Source organism: Lygodium microphyllum, chromosome 9 (assembly GCF_053477565.2).
Source record: "Lygodium microphyllum isolate KBCC chromosome 9, Lygodium_microphyllum_v1.1.10, whole genome shotgun sequence".
Classification (NCBI taxonomy): Eukaryota; Viridiplantae; Streptophyta; class Polypodiopsida; order Schizaeales; family Lygodiaceae; genus Lygodium; species Lygodium microphyllum.
The window spans coordinates 6,670,753-6,689,942 of NC_141143.1; the positions used below are offsets into that span (position 1 = coordinate 6,670,753).

Here is a 19,190-nt window from a genome sequence, read left to right on the forward strand (position 1 = left end):
ACCAATAGGATATCCCAAGTGTCTGGTTATATTTTCCTTTGGGATCACAATTCTATGCCAGCCCAAGGCCTGTAGATCAATCTCCGTACATGAGAGAAATGTAGATTTTTGCATATGCTACCTCCACACCAATAGGATATCCCAAGTGTTTCGTTATATTTTCCTTTGGGATCACAATTCCATGCCAGCCCAAGGCCTGCCGATCAGTCTCCGTACATGAGAGAAGTGTAGATTTTTGTGTATAAATATGAAGACCAGATACCAAAGCAAAAAGATTCCACGCCACCATCAGCCAATTAACATTAGTGCGATCAGCCTTAAGGAACATAAAAGAATCATTTGCCAAAGATTGACCCACAAGTTGAGTACCACTGGGAAGAGTCAAGCCAACTATCTTACCTTGATCAGCCAACTTATCCAACAATGAGAGCATCGGATGAGTGACCAAAGCAAACAGCAAAGGGCTGAGAGGGCAGCCTTGCCTAAGAGATCGAGATAAGGCAATTTCTTTTGTGATTCCTCTATCAAGAGCAACATGAGCCAGAGCTCCCTGACCAATAGTGTCAAAAAGAGAAACCATGCGAGGGCCAAATCCCATTGTAGACAATAATTGCCACAAAAAAGGCCAGCTAACATGATCAAATGCCTTCTCAATATTGAGCTGAAGCATAACTACTTGTTGTCTTGAAGCTTTAGCATAGTCTTTCTTTCTTTCTCTCTTTATTTTTTCGTGAAGATAATTGAATTTCTTTCTTTCCCTCTCTTTTTTTTTTTCATGAAGATAATTGAATTAAGTAGTAAATATTTACATTAGACCATCAGGTCAGCAATCTCGCTGTATCTCTTACTTTCTATTACATTAGACTATCAGGTCATCCAAGAAACTCTCTCTCTTTGCCAGGGAAGTAAGTCCTCCCGAGGGAGTATGTTAGAGTGCCGAATGAGATCTATCTGCCAATGTAAGAGTCCTTTAAGTCTAGCAATATGTCCTTGAACTTTAGAGGCTGAATCAAAAAGAAAAGCATTCCGAATGGTCCAATTGTGCCAACAGCCCCAGTATCGAAGAAAGTGAAACAAGATCTCTCTCTCTATCTGGGGATTACATTCTTTGGACCGAGATTTATCCTCAGAAAAGCAGTAGAAGATAGACTAACCCGAGGCTATGCAACCCTCAGGTCAATGGAGAACCAATGTGCCCGCATACAGTTCCAGGAACCTCGGACAAAGCTCTAGCTTTTTGACACCTTGGTCATACCAGCCCTCCTGTACGGGGCTCCCATATGGGGGTCCAGTCTCTACCACACGCGGAGGGCCCCACAGGATCAACCACTCCCTAAGGAGGAGGCCACCTATGAGGGATGGGAGCAGATGGAGAGACCCTTAATACTTATGATCCACGGATGATCCGAAGCAAGCCCTCCGTACCACACGAGATCATCCGCGCAGAGCTGGGGGCACGGCCCCTCGTGGCTGAGGCCCTCTTCTAGACCGTGACCTTCTTGCACCGAATATGGGATCTGCCCCGGCATCGGTACCCCAGACTCGCCCTGGAGTCATCCAAACAACTAGCAACACAAGGGGACACTAAGTGCTGGTATGTCTGAACAGAGACCTGGCTACGGCTCCATGGCCTGCACATGGACCACCTCCCCCCACTACAATACAGCCTAGAGTGCCCACACTTGGAGCTCAGCCGAGAGGAGGTGAATCGCATCATGAGAATGGATATCATCCAGACAGACACGACCAGGACATGGGTGACCCCCACGTCGGAACTAAGAACCAAGAAGGCTTTCTACTGAGAGCACTTTCTGCACATCTCCTCGGATGGCTTCATCACCCGCCCAAGCTACATGGACACACACCTGTCTCATAGGGTCAGAAGTGCCATCGGACAGATCCGCACGTCCTCACACCAACTACGGGTCGAAACGGGCAGATACGGGGCCAACCCCATCCCCCCAGAAGACCGAATCTGTCAGCTTTGCCATCTCGAGCCAGAGACAAAGGAACACTATATCTGTAGATGCCCAATGTACTACGAAATCTGGGGACGCTTCCACTGCCTATTCAGCGAAGGATTTGGACCACTCTCCAAGGTGATGGAATTCAAAGACCAGAGATGCCTGGGCTCTTTCTACTGGAAATACGATGCCACAGAGACCACCTCCTATGAACCATGGAGCAAAGACAAGGAGCCACCAACCAACGCACACTCAACGAATTCTACCAAATACCAGCTACCCTCCCCACTAGCGAGCCCCCACCAGCCCAACCGGCCTCCCGACCCCGGGGGACCACCTTACAAATAGCCATAGTGAGAAGCAAAGCCTGGCGCCCACGCCCCACCGGCCCCCGTCCCCGCAGAAGACACATGTCGAAGATACAAGGGATACTATGCCGCCATCGGAGGACCCTGCCCCGCCGCTTTAGTCTCTCCATGTTAGACCGACCCATGCGGGACGTCCTAGGATGAACACTCTAGGAGCAGTTCCACACCGCACTGGGAGTACCTCTAGATTGTATCTAGTCTAGATATCATTTTGTATCTACTCAATTTAGTTCAACATAGCATAAATGTTAGCTTCATTGGGACTTTTGAAATCTCCCAGACATTTTGTATGCAACATTTTGGTCTCATAGGCCAAATTGGCCTATTGTAGATGTTAATATAACTTTCTTTGTTTCTTTCTTTCTGTGTGTGTGTGTGTGTGTGTGTTTTTACATTTTGTTACATCAGATCATCAGGTCCTCAAAGAAAGTGACAAAAGACTATAGGACTATGACACAAAGAGGAAATCACACTGCTGGTCTAGAACGAACAATGGCCAGCCAATGGGCAGCAATGTCAGGAAGAACCAGGTCAGCTGATATCATAGAAGAAATCTGCCATAGCACTAAACCTCGAATACGGGCCACATGACCATGGATGCCCGAGACTAAATAAAAAAGAAAGGCATTTCAAGTTCGCCAAATATGCCATAAGGCAGTCCATCTAAGGAACTGGAACAGGCAGGAATAATCAGAATGCAAAGTAAGGCATGGAGGGCAGATTTCCCATAATCCATGACCGGGCTGTTATTCGGAGCTGAGTCGCTGAGAGCCAGACGCTAGAAATAAAACACCAGATTTGTCACGCTACCGGACAAGAGGCAAAAAGATGAAGCAATGTTTCATCACATATAGTGCAAAATGCACATCGACCAGCAGAGATCTTTCGGGCACGCAGCACCTCTCTAGTTGGAAGACCACCAATCAACAGTCTCCACAAGAAGACTTTTCCTTGATAGAGAACCTTAAACTTCCAAAGTTGAAGGAATCTTTCCTGCCTTTGAAGACCTCTTCTCAAAATCATCTGGAATCACAAACTTCCAGTCACGCCATGGATACAATGGCTGTTCTTTCCCTCTCTCTCTCTCTCTCTCTCTCTCTTACAGAGAGAAGTGGAGCTAGACACTCAGACACATCTCCAAGCAAAGGCATTCTTCAAACGCCTTGTGTGGAAGAAGAAACGAGACTACTTAGCATAAGCAGAAGCAGAGATATATCAGCTATTTTTGGGGCAGGATAGCAAGAACGCATGGAAGATGTTTCATGGAAGATAGCTCCCCATACAGATTACATCACCACATGCTTGGCTTGACTATGGGAGATAGTTGTATGACCTGCCAGGACAGCCACCTATGTAGCCCCACAAGCTTGTAGGTCAACACAGTGATCTTTCTTCACATGGAAAATGGTTAGGGATGCAATTTATAGATTACAAAATGGGAGGGCATAGGATGAGGATGGACTAATAGCAGAACATTTCTCACATGCTTGTGACATTAGCATCCATATTAGCACATATGTTCAATAGAGCAGTATGTGAAGGTTTCTCTATGAGCTGGTTGGACAATACTATAATTCCGCTATTTAAAAGTGGTGATCCCCTGATTCCTAGCAACTACAAGACTACCATGATCGGTCATTCTTTGGCCAAGATATATGGATCTATATTGGAGCATGAACTCAGTGAGTGGGCTGAAATACAAGGCAAGAGAGCACAAGGACAGGCAGGTTTCAGACGAGGATATACCACACTGGACCATATTCTCACACATAGGGCCATTATTGAGGAGGGTCACGAGCCCGAGACAAGAGAATCTATTGTTGCTTTGTAGACTTTCGCAAAGCTTTTGATATAGTGCCTTGTACACGCATCATGCAGAGATTGCAGGACATTGGAGTACTGGAGTATATACGATGGGGTGTCTATGCATAATATGAGGCAGTGACAGGTCATGTACGAGCTTCTAGGGGGACTATCAGAGAGGATTGACAGTACCATAGGGGTGAAACAAGGATATTCACTTTCACTGACATTGTTTGGTCTATACATAGATGAAGTGTCTGATTACATAGACCGAGGAGGAGGAGCTGGAGCCAGCCTGGCAAGGGTGCTGATACCGATATTACTGTATGGAGATGATATTGTTCTCATTTCAGATTCACTGGAGGGATTGCAGTGCCATGTAGATGCTTTGCATATCTTCTGTAGAGATTAAGATCTCACAGTGAACCTTGGGAAGACCAAAATCATGGTTTTCAATACTTCAGTAGCATGGGTGACTAGATCTATGTACCAATTCTGTTGGTGGTAATAAAAGGCGCCTCGGCCTAGCCGCCCGTGTATTACTACATTGACAATATCTGCCACTGCACACTGCAGGTGGCGGGTGCTCGTCACAGTCACTTATTCTTTATTCTTTTAGTGACAGTTTGAATAAAGGAAGGCCTAGCCACACATTGTGGTTGTTGGAGCTCCCACTTTTGAGTCTCTCTCTCTCTCTTAGCTCTTGCTCTCCATCCGCCATAGCTCTCACTGCCAAGCTTCTTCCTCCTGGGTTCCACTTCCCTTTCAAGTGGTATCAGATAAAAGGCATTGGAGCTTACCCGGCATTCTCTTCAGCTCGGATTTGAAGAGCTTCAACCCGAGCTTCAATGGCAACCATGGCACCTTCATTTGCATGTATGTTTTGATCTCCCGCCTCCTCCCCGAGCTTCCAAACCTTCATCGGCTTCTTCCCGGGCTGCATTGGAGCCCCCTTGACATTGCCAAGTGCCCCGGAGGGCTATCGAAGATCCCCCAGCCCCCAGGAACAGCCAGTGCAATTTTCAGCGCATTTTTAGGGGGCTGGGCTGATTTGCTCCCTAGCATTTCCCTGCTCCTCCTCGGCTTCCCGGCACTCTTGGCAACCTTCCCGAGCATTGCTTGACTCCCCGGCATTGGTGCTTGACTCCCGGTGATCGATTTGAGTGCTTCCCCCTTCAGCCCTTTGCTGTATACACAGTCTCGGGACTATCAAAACAGGGCAGCACTTGACATTTACTGTTTAATGCTTCTTGGCATTGTCCGTTTGATGCCTATTGATGCCCGGTGATGCCTGGATGTTATGGGATACTATGTCTATGCTTTGAGACTGATTTGGAGCAGATTTGAGCACCGTTTGAGCTTTATATAACAGTAAATTGCTTGCTGTAATACAGTGGGCTGAAGCTCATTTACTTGGTGTATGCATTGGTTCATGGATACGGGATGCTTCCTGGAGGTTTGAATGATCATATCGATGTATTTGGAGATTGTCAAATGTTTCTTCTCGGTTCCGGAATGCTTTTGAGCTTGGATTAAGCTCTGACTTGGTTGTTCTTCACTGGCATTTGGCTTTAGTTGGCATGCTTTGGACCGGTCTATGCCTCTTGTCACTGCTTGACATTTGGCCTCTTGCATTTATGCTTTGGTCAGATATGGATGCCACTTGGTTTGCCCATACTTGATAGCTACTTGGAGCTTCCTCTTCAAATGTATTTTAGCATTTTAGATCTACTGGGCATTCCCTTTAGTTGTCAGTAACATGCTCTTTGAATGCTCTCAGGCTTATGCTTTACGGGTCTGAGATAGCTTGGGATTTATGCTCTGGATGTACCCTATTGGGATTTGGCATGTTTGATGCTATGTATTTGATGTATTAGAGTGTTGCTTGCTTTCTTTGCATCTGACTTCACTTCCAGTGGGAGCCTCTTGGTATATTCGGATATACAGAGAGTCTTATGCACAGATGAGTTGGAGCTTGTGGGACAGTTACATGCGTTTGCTCTGTTGAGAGCTTTATGTCTGCAATTTGTCTGTAGTTGACTGATTTGATATGCCTATTGGGGCAGGCACCTATCTCTGTCACAAGTTTGTCAGTTTTGTATGCATCTTGGATGGTTATGTATTGAGCTTCTTGCTCTATTAGTCGTGCTTGTGCTTGGTCTCTTCTCTTACCCCAAGGCCCATTACATGCATGACTTCTAGACCTATGAGATGTCTCTTGCCTGACAAGTGATTGATTTGATAGTTCTTGATACCTTCTTGCCCTTGGAAACTCACTGTTAGATGTATCTTGCTACCTAGCAGTTGCAGTGACATATGTATTAGTGATTGCTTCATTTTGGGACAGTTTTACATACTGCTGTCATTTATTACAGCAAGCTGAAATCTGCAGATCTTGAGCACTTCTATGAGGGTAATGCTTTTTATTTGATGTTATCTTGGTCATATATGGTGGACATGTGCTTCTCTTGGTGAAATCCACCCTTTCAACCAGTTTTAGCAGTGGTTTTAGTGCATTTTCTGCTAATTACAACAACTTGCAATTTTGCATTTTTGCTTTGATTTGGGATAGTATGGCTGGTCATTTGAAAGACACAGCTCTCTTTAACATTGCCAAGTTGGATGGCACCAATTATGGGTATTGGAAGTCCCAAATATGGCAGGTTTTGGTTCAGAAGTTGCAGATTAAACCCTTGCGTTTGAAGGGTGTTAAACTTGAGGATATGGATGATGATGTTTGGATTGAAGTTGATGAGCTATGCAAGTCTACCATTATTTTGTCACTCTCAGAAGAGGTCCATCATAATGTTGTTGAAGATGAGAATCAGAGTGCATGGGATTTATGGGAGAAGATTCAAGAGTTCTATGCGCAACAGAGTCCCGCGTCATAGATGTATTGGCTGAAGCAGTTAATGGACCTACGCATGAAGAATGAGATCTCCCTTTCATCTCATTTCAGTCAGTTTCATGCTATCATGAAGAGTTTGTTGTCACAGTGTATTGAGTTCAAAGACAACTTGCACCCGTTGTTTCTGCTTGGCACCTTGCCTGAATCATGGGATGTATTTCGTATTGCCATATGCACGAACAAGCTTGATGGGCTGAAAATCAAAGATGTTGAGATTGCTTTATTGACTGAGGAAATCAACAGGAGAAACAATGATACTTCCCGCTCTTCACATGTATTGACCGTTAGAGGTGGCGGATATGGCAGGCATGATAATGATCATAAGGGCAGGGACTCTCAGAAGTCCAGGTCCAAGTCACGTGGTTGCAGTAAGTCTCGTGGACGAAAGTTTGATCTTACCTGTCATTATTATGGGAAAGCAGGACATATTAGGCCGTAGTGCCATAAAATGCACGATGATTGTGGGAAAAGAAAAAAGTGTAGGAAAAGTCTTCTGAGTGCAGTATTGTACCTGCAAAGTCCAATGTGAAGATAGAAGAGGTTAATGTCATACAGGTTACTGATTCAGATGATGATTACATACTTGCAGCTTCTTCATGCGATGCCTTACAGACTTCTGAGATACATTCTATGTATGCGCTGTGCTGGCTCTTGGATTCGGGTGCATCCTTTCATGTGACACCTTGTAGAGATTGGTTTCATACCTATCATACCATGTCTGGTTCTGTGCATCTTGGTGATGATAGGTCTCTTGATATTGTGGGCATTGGAGATGTTAGACTGCAGTTTCCTTCTGGCAGTTCTTTTGTTTTGCATGATGTACCCCATGTACCTGCGTTGACTAGCAGCCTTATGTCAGCTGGACAACTTGATGATACAGGGTATTTTTTGTCTTTTGGAGATTCTGCATGGAAGATTACTCATGGTAGGCTTGTACTTGCAAGAGGTGCCAGGTTTGACAGCCTCTATCCCTTGTATCTGGAGCTACATTGGATCATGTTTTGTCTGTGGGTTCTATTCCCCATGTATCCCTTTGGCATGCTCGTTTGGGGCATATGTCTCTTAAAGAAATGAAAATGCTCCGTGCTTTGCAGTATCTTCCGTCTTTTGACCCTTTGCATTTTGATTCTTGTGATCATTGTTTGTATGGCAGGCAAATTGGAAATACGCATAAAAAGTCTGGTAAGAAACGCATGGGTGAGCCCTTGGCTCTTGTGCACTCAGATGTATGTGGGCCCATGCCCTGTCAATCGCTTGGTGGGACGAAGTACTTTGTTACTTTCATAGATGATTACTTACGTAAGGTTTGGGCTTATCCCATAAAGAGAAAATCCGATGTCTTAGACTCATTTCAGCGTTGTCTTGCATTGGCAGAGAACCAGTCTCGAAAAAGGCTCAAATGCCTAAGGTCAGATAATGGGGGTGAGATGTATTACGTGCTTTTGAGTAGTTTTGTGATGAGCGGGGTATTAAGCGTCAGTTGACCGCCCCTTACACCCCACCCTAGAATGGTATGGCTGAACGCATAAATATGACCATTTAGAAAAGGGTCCGTAGCATGCTTAGCCAGGGTGGCTTACCGCAACACTTTTGGACTGAGGCAGTTACTACTGCAGTGCATCTCATTAACAGGTTGCCTAGCAGTGGTATTAACTTTCAGGTTGTAGAGGAGGTATGGGCAAGCAAGCCCCCCTCTTATGATCATTTGCGTGTCTTTGGATGTGAGGCATTCTGCCATGTGCCAAAGGACAAATGCAATAAGCTAGATCCTAAAAGTGTCAAATGCATTTTCATTGGCTATGAAGATGTAGGAGAGATGGGTTACTGTCTATGGGATCCGCAGGATGGAAAGTGATCCACAACCATGATGTCATCTTTTATGAGGAAAAAATGCATATGCAGCCTGAGAAAGTGGTTGAGGTACGTAGAGTTATCTTTCAGGAGGAGCCACATGCTCCCGTTCAGCCCGCTCTACGGCCAACTAGACAGCACTCAGCATCACCTGATTCTCATGGCCCAGATACTAGACATGCTGATGTTAGACAGGATGTCGGTCATGTAGCAGAGCTTGGATTAAGGCATTCTACTAGAGATAGACAACCTCCTGACCGTTTTGCGCCCTCTATGGATTATGTACTGGTTACAGATGCACGAGAGCCTCTCACTTATGATGAGGCTATGCGTAGGGGTGATTGTCACTCTTGGGAGAGGGCTATGCAGTCTGAGCTTGACTCATTGCATAAGAATTAGACTTGGGATTTGGTTTCATTGCCTCCGGGTAAGAAGGCTTTGCCTACAAGTGGGTGTACAAGCTGAAAAGTGTCCCTGGACATCCCAAGCCCGCATAGAATTCTCGATTGGTTGCTAAGGGTTTTAAGCAGGAGCATGGTGTTGACTTTGATGAAGTCTTTTCTCCTGTGGTCAAGATGACCACCCTGCGCTTAGTCTTGGCCTTGGTTGCACAACTTGACTTGGACTTGTACCAGATGGATGTCAAGACGACTTTTCTACATGGAGACTTGCATGATGAGATTTACATGGAGCAATCTAAGGGCTTTGCAGACCCTGGTAGGGAACACCTAGTGTGCAAGCTCAAGAAGAGTTTATATGGCTTGAAGCAGGCACCTAGGGAATGGTACCATAGGTTTGATGCATTCATGCAGTCACAGGGCTGCAGCTGTAGTTTATGGATCTGTGCTTGTACACGAAGAAAGCCCATGACAGTTCTTTACTAATTTTGGTACTCTATGTGGATGACATGCTTTTAGTAGGGACAGCTCATGAGGAGCTAGATGCTCTTAAGGCTCAACTCAAGAAGAGCTTTGAGATGAAAGATCTAGGACAGACCTCTCATATACTTGGTATGTGCATTACACGCGATCGATCTCAGGGACTACTCTATCTATCACAGAGAGAGTACATTCATAAAGTCCTTGACCACTTCCGTATGTAGGATGTTAAGCTTATTGGCTGTCCATTACCTTCTCATGTAAAGGTTTCACAGGTCGATTGTCCGCAGACAAATGAGCAGAGGGTCGAGATGGCCAAGATTCCCGATGCATCTGCCGTGGGCAATCTTATGTATGCCATGATAGTCTACCCGTCCAGATATAGCTTTTGTAGTTGGGGTTGTGGCACGTTATATAGCTACACCTGGCAAGAGACATTGGGATGCAGTAAAGGGTATCATGAGGTACGTGAAGGGCACAACAGATATGTTCCTCTGCTACGGCAGCCAGGATACAGGAGTCATGGGGTACACTGACTCTGATTATGTAGGACATACAGATAGTAGGAAGTCCACATCTTGCTATGTGTTCACTTATGTTGGAGGGGCTATCTCTTGAATGTCTAGGGTGTAGAAGTGTACGACTCTTTCTACTACAGAGGCCAAGTATATTGCAGCCACAGAAGCTTGCAAGGAGGCTATCTGGTTAGGCCGTTTGATTGCAGACCTTGGTATGATAGATGCTATGCTTACACTGCATTCAGATTCTATGAGTGCCATTCAATTGGCCAAGAATCCGGTCTTCCATGCGAAGACGAAACATTTTGAGGTGAGGTATCACTTCATTCGGGAGGTTGTTGAGGACAGGTCTGTTGACCTTGTCAAGATTTCGACTGAGCAGAATCCGGCAGACTTGCTCACAAAAAGCCTCACTACCGAGCGCTTTGCCTTCCTCAGGAGATTGATGGACATTGGATTAGATGACATCATTTTCCTCATCTTGTTGTACATGTGTACATGTTGTATTGTTTTTCTTTTTCTCTCACTGGGGCGAATTCGCCTTTAAGTGGGAGGTTGTTGGTGGTAAAGGGGCCTCTGCCTAGCCGCCCGTGTATTACTACACTGACAGTACCCGCTCATGCACACTGCAGGTGGCGGGCGCCCGTCACAGTCACTTATTCTTTATTCTTTTAGTGACAGTTTGAATAAAGGAAGGCCCAGCCACACATTGTGGTTGTTGGAGTTCCCACTTTTGAGTCTCTCTCTCTCTTTGCTCTTGCTTTCCATCCGCCATAGCTCTCACCGCCAAGCTTCTTCCTCTTGGGTTCCACTTCCCTTTCAAATTCACATTTGGGGGAGACATACTGGAGCATGTGAGGGAATATCTCTATTTGGAAGTCACCTTCTTTGACCCACGTTTTTTGGTTGAGAGGGGCATCAAAGGTACGTCTGGTACGCGGATACGCAACACTAGGGGCACTTGAGAGTTAATGTGCTCACATACAGTTCGAGGAGCCCCGCACCAAACTTTGGTTGTTTGACACCCTAGTCCCACCTACATTACTATATGGAGTAGAGGTATTGGGTTGCAGCTTGTACCACAGGCGTCTTAGCTCACTCACTGATCAGATTGGAGTAGAGAGGGATTATTATGATAGTTGGGATAGCATGGAAAGGCCATTGATCATGATGATAGCACGCATGATTAGAAGTAAGCCCTCCACCCCACATCCCATTGTCAGAGCAGAGCTAGGGGCAACCCCTATAGTTAGGGAGGCACTTTTCAGGGCAGTGACCTTTTGGCACAGAATATGGGAACTTCCACGCCATAGATACTCTAGATTGGCACTAACCTCATCTAGACAACTAGCAGCATGAGGCGAGAAGAATTGTTGGTTTTCATAGACGGCTATTTGGATGAGCCTACATGGTTTGGATTCCACCTTTGGATTATAGCCTTGAGTGCCTTACAATTTCTCTCAGCTGACTAGGTGATCAAAGCTGATATCTTGAGGATTGAGACAGCAAGGACATGGATCCATCCACCACTCCCTCTAGGATCGAGGATGGAGTTTTACAGGAGTCATTTCTTGTGTCTCTCTGATGATGGTTTCACTATTCGGCCAACATATATGGATACCCTTCTCTCCCATAGCGTACGGGTTGCTATCGGACAAATTTGCACCTCCTCACATAGGCTTCAGATGGAGATAGGCGGATGGACAAATACCCTAGCAGGGGATAGAGCTTGCCAGCTTTGTGGTCAAGAGCCTGAGACGACATAGGAGCACTACATATGCAGATGCACAGTGTACTATGACATACAAGGACCTTACCACTTCCTCTTCCGTGATGGATTTGGACCCCTTCGTCACGTCATGGAGTACGAGGACCAGAGATGCCTAGGTCTCTTCCTTCTGGAGCTCGAGAGATGCCGAACTGCACTACTGGGAGACAGGAGGCCAGCTCATCATCCAAAGGGACATACAGAGAGTAGTGACAAACTTCTTCTACAGAGTCGACCCTACTGACACTACCAACCTAGCGGCCACACACCTTACAGGCCATGCTGTGGAGTCACATTGGATAGAGCCATTTCCCTTCGTTGAGCACGACAACCCCGTCTACCAAGATCACTTCCGAGGAGGCCACACAACAATCGGATTAGGGCCATTATCACGAGACATTGAAGGCTCACCACCAAGCATATGAGTGAAGCAGTTAGGGACCGCATGATAGCTGAGATCATGTGCAGATCTTGAGATCAGCTACAACCCATAGTCTCCACCACACTTTTGTACATGGTTCTATCAGATCTGGTTTTCCTTTCATTTCCTTTTCTTTTCTATCGATGGAACAATACTACACATGGTTCAACCCTAGTATAGTCCCATCGTATAGTTATTTTCAGTATTGTTTCATAGGCCACCCAATTATTTGTAATGTTATCTTTACCTTACTGATGAGATGACATTAGACATGGATGTACTCTGGATTTTGTCTCATAGGCCACATTGGCCTTATGTAGACGTTAATATATCTTTCTTTCTTTCTTTCTCTCCCCCCCCCCCCCCTTCCTTCCCCCCGAGTTTTAATTATTCCATTGTCTCGTAAGCAACATATTGAGCGTCTTGGATATGGTGAGCTACTTGTGCCACATGAAAGCTCTCTCAAATCACTTGCTTTCAAGGACAATACACTTTAAAGTATCAGGAATTGTGATGCTACATGTTGATGTATCCAAAGTCTATATAATGGATTCAATGAGGATATAGAAGAAAGTGCAACCATAGAGAGCTTATCATTCCTTCGATTGAAGACGTAAAATAAAATAGTTCCAAAAGGAAAATGTATGTGACGAGTCTCCCTAGCATGAGCTACAAGTTTATAACAATTGAGACCACAATGACCCCTATAGAGATGACCCCATCAGTGTCATCACTGCTAGACACAAGGCAACATCACCTCACCACAAAAGTCATACACTTTGATACATGAGCCTAGATGACTAGGAGCATGTAGGCATCACCGCATGACAGAGTTGCTTTACACATTAGTGGTTTCATGCCACTCATGTGCCTGGACTGGTTTGCAGACCACTCAGGCTATGATGGTGCATGGCTGGAGATGCCCAAAAGGTGTGTCTGCTGCCCACAGTGCATCTATTTTTCACTGGCAGCAGCAACCTATCTGCATGTGGCCTGTTGGTGCAGCAACCTGTCTTCAAAGCTTGAACTCAGTCTTCTGCAAACACAGTCCATTATGAACTGAACATGCTGCCTCTGCATGCAACCGTTATGAGCTGAAGAATCCACCCTGAACAGAATTAGCAGAAGGAATGTGGCACAGTAGCACACTTGATTTCCTGCAGGCAACACTGGCAGGAGCAGCTATCGAGCAGGCCCCTCTTTTTTTTTTTTTTTTTTGTAATGAGTAAATTCTCTTGTATCATATCAAAGTACAAAGTACAGGAGTACAAAATCTCATGGCAAAGAAATAGAAGAAATTGTTGTATGCGAAGGAGTCAAATCCTCCCTAGGGAGAAGATTCGCTAGCTGAATGAGTTCTAACAGCCAATGTGGAAGACCCTTGAGTTTAGCAGCATGTCTCTGAAAACCAGCGGCTGAGTCCAAAATAAATGTGTTTCGTGTGGCCTAGATGTGCCAACATCCCCAAAATCTCAAAAAGTGAAACAAGATCTTCATGTGGCAGTGGAAGAGTGGGATATTTTGACTCAGCAAAGACCTAGTCAGAGGAACATAACAATAGGCTAATCAGAACTCTCTTTATTTTTAAGTCTCAAGATGCCATTCTACCAAGTATTGACCATACCCTTCAACCGAGAGCATCTCACCATGTTCCTAATGATGGATGATGTTTGGAATACTTGTGTGCTTAAAGAACAATTGTAGCACCTCAAATGTTTCCTTAGGAACCTCAAATGCAACGAGCCACTACACATGGCACTCTAATTGAATACGAAAGTTTCTTAGGTTTCTCTTGCCGAATTCTAAAGGTCTGTTCATCAAAGTTACACTAACTCTTTGAAGCTTTACTTCTTTGACGACCACACATTTGGCCTTCTAGCGAGCCAAGAAAATCCTGTCAAAGCACAAGTCAAATCCAAAAAGGATACTACAAAATAAAACATAAATATCATGTTGGTTGTGGAATAATTGGAGTAGAGCAGACAATATCCAGCCAAGGAGCAGCCACATTAGGGAGGACAACATTTGCTGCACTCGTGGAAGAAATATGCCATAAGCGTAATCCTTGAACATGGGCTACTTGACCCCGAATACCCAAGGTAGAGTGGAAAATAAAGGTATTATGGGTATGCCAAATGTGCCAGAGAGTGGTCCATCTAAGGAATTGGAAAAGGTAGGCATAATCCGAATGCAAAGAAGACAATGAAGGCATCTTGCCCAAGTTTCCAAAAGGCATGTTGCCCAAGATCCAAGAAGAGATATTACGCGGCACTTGGGATATCCCATTGGTGTGGAAGTCCCTTCCCGAGCATTGCTTGATTGGATGTCCTCTAGAATTCTTGATAGGTTTATGTATTGAAAATCTCAAGGTGGGGGGACCGCTTGATGTGCAGCTCAAAGTGGCACAATCTATCATGATTGGTATGGTCTCTTATTTCCTAACCTTACTTTTTCGACTAGGAAGTCTCTTGGAATTGGTGTAGCCTATTTGTTTTACGCTATGGAACAAGAAAGGCAATCATTTGGCTTAGGTGTGGATATCATGGCAGCATATTGACTCCGAGATAGTTGGGCGGAGTTGCTTTATTAGATGTTAATTGTCACATGACAGCTCTGAGAATGGCACTTTTGCAAGCCCTTTGCATGCAGACTTATCCTTGGACTGAAGTTGCAAAATTCTTTATTGAGGAGATTGGTAGCTCCCATGGTCTCATGGTTATCTAGGCATCTTGGTGGCATGTGCTGAATTCTACGAGGCCTCTAAAATTGTAACCGTCTTTTCTTTTGACTCATTTGATTGTCTCTTGGCAAGATATACTCCACCTTATAGTTTGGCGTCTTCTATGTGAGAAGGACAAATCGAAGCTTAGATGAGAGTATAGTAGACAACGAAGAGAATGTGAGCATGACACCCAATGCAATAATCTGAAGAATGTCAAATGTAAGGACAAAGTACAACCCTTAAACCTTAGGGTTGCAAGAGTGTGTTCACTCTGAAAGGTGTAAAACACGATAAGTGTCCAAAGTGTGTAACATAGGTACATAAAATAAAAGAAAATACATGTGGGGAAAAAAACCTCTAGTAAGGAGAGTAGAAAGTACCCTAGTGTCCTACTGAGGATCAACGACACTCCTCTGTGAGCGTAGGCGTGAGTCAAACCCAACTAACCCCCTTGGAGTGAAGAGTGATCAATATACAAGGGTCATCCATCAAAGGAGGTCAAATTTAAAGCATTGTGGAATGCTTCGAATTTGTCATGAGAGAGCTTTGGTGAAGATGTCTGCCACATTATTAGTGGTAGGACAGTAGACAAAACTGATATCACTTGCATGTAGTCTCTCTCTGACAAAGTGATAGTGGATCTTGATGTGTTTCATGTGTGCATGAAACATTGGGTTCCGTGCAACTACAATGGCACTTTGACTATCAGTGAACAAAGGAGTAGGTTCAGTGACCAAATGATGCATTTAATAGCCTTGTTATCCAACTTATTCTTGAGTACCTTGGGAATGTGTGTGTATGCAAGACACCCAAAAGTACGAAAATGTCCAACATAAGGTTTAGTGGCTGAGCTCGACCGGGTTGAACACGCTGAGCGGGCTGAGTTGCCCTTTGTTCACATCCTCTTGGAGGTGTAGTAGGAGCCATAACTCGAGGCCTAACTTTTTCACCTCTTTATCCAAAAGATTCTTTGCAATCAGCACATTCTTCACCATAAAATACCATAAAGAATAGTTGTTGCCATCCAACCTATCCTCCTTGGACACATATGTAAATACGTCACCTCCTTGATTGGCCATGATAAATGTCATTGATCAAGGAGCAAAACAGCAATACTTCACACTAGAGCAATGTGGAAATCTCAGAATTTCCAGAAATTACAGCAAACAGTTTGCTGTAATTAGAAAATTTAATCACACTTAGTCAAAAACTATCTGCAGTACATGCTGTCCAAGGTGCAAAAGTGCTCAGCAGCACTAAAAATGCAAAAGCCCCAAAATTACTTGTCTCAAACTGCACAAAATCAGTATATTCTAGACTGTCATTGATGTACTTTTGCCAATTTCTCAACTGACAACAAAAGCCCCAAATTTTTGACCTAAAATCTCAGAAAATCTCTGCAAGAGATCTGTCCCAGACACTTGCAAAAGCAAAGAGATGCTGCCTGGGCACAAGGCCTTTGCACTGAATGAGATCTCAATCAAAAATTGATAATTTTTTTTTCTTTTACCCCCTTAAACTTCAGAGTTGGAGGTTGAGCTTGACCATCGGGCAGATCAAGCAGACTTGGCAGGCGCTGGTGGAACTCAAGCTAGAGGCAGGCACGCTGCGCACAGGACTGACGCAGTTGGACAAGTCAATGGTCAGGTGAACAGTGCATCTGGAGGTGTTGCACAGGGAGTTGCAGGGTTTGGCGGGGAGTGCAGGGTGGTCGGACGCCTATAGTGCTGGTAGAGCTGGATAGGTGGATAGGGTTTTAGTTGACGGGCGCTGTTGGAGGCAGCACAAAGTGCAGGTGCAGGGGGCAGACTGGAGCACGTGAGCAGGCATAGTCAGATTGGGTAGGGTCCAGGCAGGCACTGACGATTGTGCTCAGATTGGGGCGGACAGGGCTAGGCCAAGTGGTGCTAGCGGTGCTGGCTAGCAAGGCAGGGGAGACTGGCAGATAAGTTGGTGGTGCTTGGAGCTGAATGTCGAGAAGTTGGGGCTGCGAGCTGACGTACAGTTGAGAGGTGGCAGCTCAGCTAGCGGTGGCTAGGAGTTGAGCTGAGCAGAGGCTGCTCTGATACCAAATGTGAGAAGGACAGATTCAGCTGAGACTACAGTTAGGGTTGCAAGAGTGCGTTTACACTTGAAAGGTGTAAAACACGATAAGTGTCCAAAGTGTGTAACTTAGGCATATAAAATAAAAGGAAATAAATTTGGGGGAAAAAACCTCTCGTAAGGAGAGCAAAAAGCGCCCTAGTGTCCTACTGAGGGTCAGTGACACTCCTCTATGAGTGTAGGAGTGAGTCAAACCCAACATTTTGGATCTTCGAAAGGAGGCTAATTCATTACGAGCAGAAGTGTTGGACACATCCAGGCTGCTTCATTGGCTGGACAAAATTTGCAGCGAGATAAATTTAATCAGATGGCTCGATTGGGGCTGCAACCAGTACAGGATGCTGCCATTTCTAGGCGGTTCGGTCTTTATTCTTTTTGGCGCATACACCAGCACCTTCAGGTGCCTAGAGGCTATAGCCAGACCTGGTTGACCCTCCAAGACTTGCTTGTGAGATACTCCATTGCATGCTCTTTGGCCCTCTTCATCGTGGCTGTCGTGATGTCACCATTGAGTAGAACTCTTGAAGATGAATCTATGCTGATAGTATTGATAAGTCTAGACATTCTCAGATCAAATCCCATACCTTGCATCAAATCAAGGTTCAACTGAACCATCACTATTTCCTATTTTGTGTATCGAGCATAATCTATCCCCATTTGGACATTCAAGATGATGTCCATACTGGGTAGGGTGAATAATGTTTGGAAAGTGTTCATGCAATCTATTAGCCAAGACTTTGGTAAAGATCTTATACACAGAGTCCATCAAAGAGATTGGTTGCTAATGCTTCATGGTTGAGGGGGACAACACTTTAGGGATCAGTTTAATGAGAGCCTCTTTCCAAGAGGGCACCATGTCTCCAGTCATCCAAACCTGCTGGCATTGTCAAAGGTGCAACCAAGTAGTGGCATAGGTCTCAAAAAACTCATTGGTGATACCATCCCACCCCAGGCTCTTGTCTTTCGGCAAATGCAAGAGGACATCCATGACCTCATCTTGTGTAATGTCCATATCCAAACCGTTAGCAACATTTGGTGGGACTTGATCTTTAACTAGTTCACAAAACAATGAATGGGCCACATTGACTGCAGGAGAAACAGAGGGTTGTGATCCAATCAAGTCATGAAATAGGCTCTACACATTTGCTCAATCAGTCACGGATTTGTGACCATTTCACCATTGGAGTTGCTAAGACGGACCACATTTTCCCTAGCAAAGGAAGCATGGAAGCCAGGATAAAACTTGTGCGATTGACAATTATTGTCCTACAGTCCCTCTGATAGTGCAGCAAGTTTGGCCTGCTGGTATGATCTCTTTTGAAAAGTATCAAAAAGCTGTGCCAATCTTGTAGAGATGGAAAGTAAAAGGGGATCTTGTGCAGGATCCATCAAAACAGATTGTGTCAGAGCCAAGAGTTGCTTGGCAGCTTGCAACTGTTGCCTATGCAGGGTAGCATGGTGCATTCCATGTTGTCTAGCAACCATTTGCACACTGCATATCAATTGATCAAGGGATGCCTCCCCCCCTCTCTCCCATATACACTTTATATGTATTATTCAGCCATTTTACGCGCCATTCCATGTTGTCTAGCAACTGTTTGCGCACTGCATATCAGTTGATCAAGGGACGTCTCCCCCCTCTCTCATATACACTTTATGTGTATTATTCAGCCATTTTACGTGCCATTTCACTTGGGACCCCTAGAGGTGAAATGTTTCAGGGTGAAATGTTATGGGAGCAAAACATTTTGCAGTTACATTGGTGGTGCTTGATGCCTGATGTGGCTGACATTGCTGGCTTGCGAGTTTAATAGAGCTTGTGCTGCATGACTTTAAGAAACATTGATGCTGAATGATACTGCAGTGACAAGTAGACTAGTAGATGT

General features: G+C 44.9%; 1 protein-coding gene and 1 pseudogene across 14 annotated transcripts in view; both read left to right on the forward strand.

Moving 5' to 3' along the window:
* Positions 1 to 19,190, forward strand: part of LOC148030783 (uncharacterized) — a 385,751-nt gene that overhangs the window by 113,445 nt on the left and 253,116 nt on the right. The gene's annotated exons all lie outside the window — the stretch shown is intronic.
* LOC148030784 (uncharacterized) lies at positions 1,401 to 16,926 on the forward strand (annotated as a pseudogene).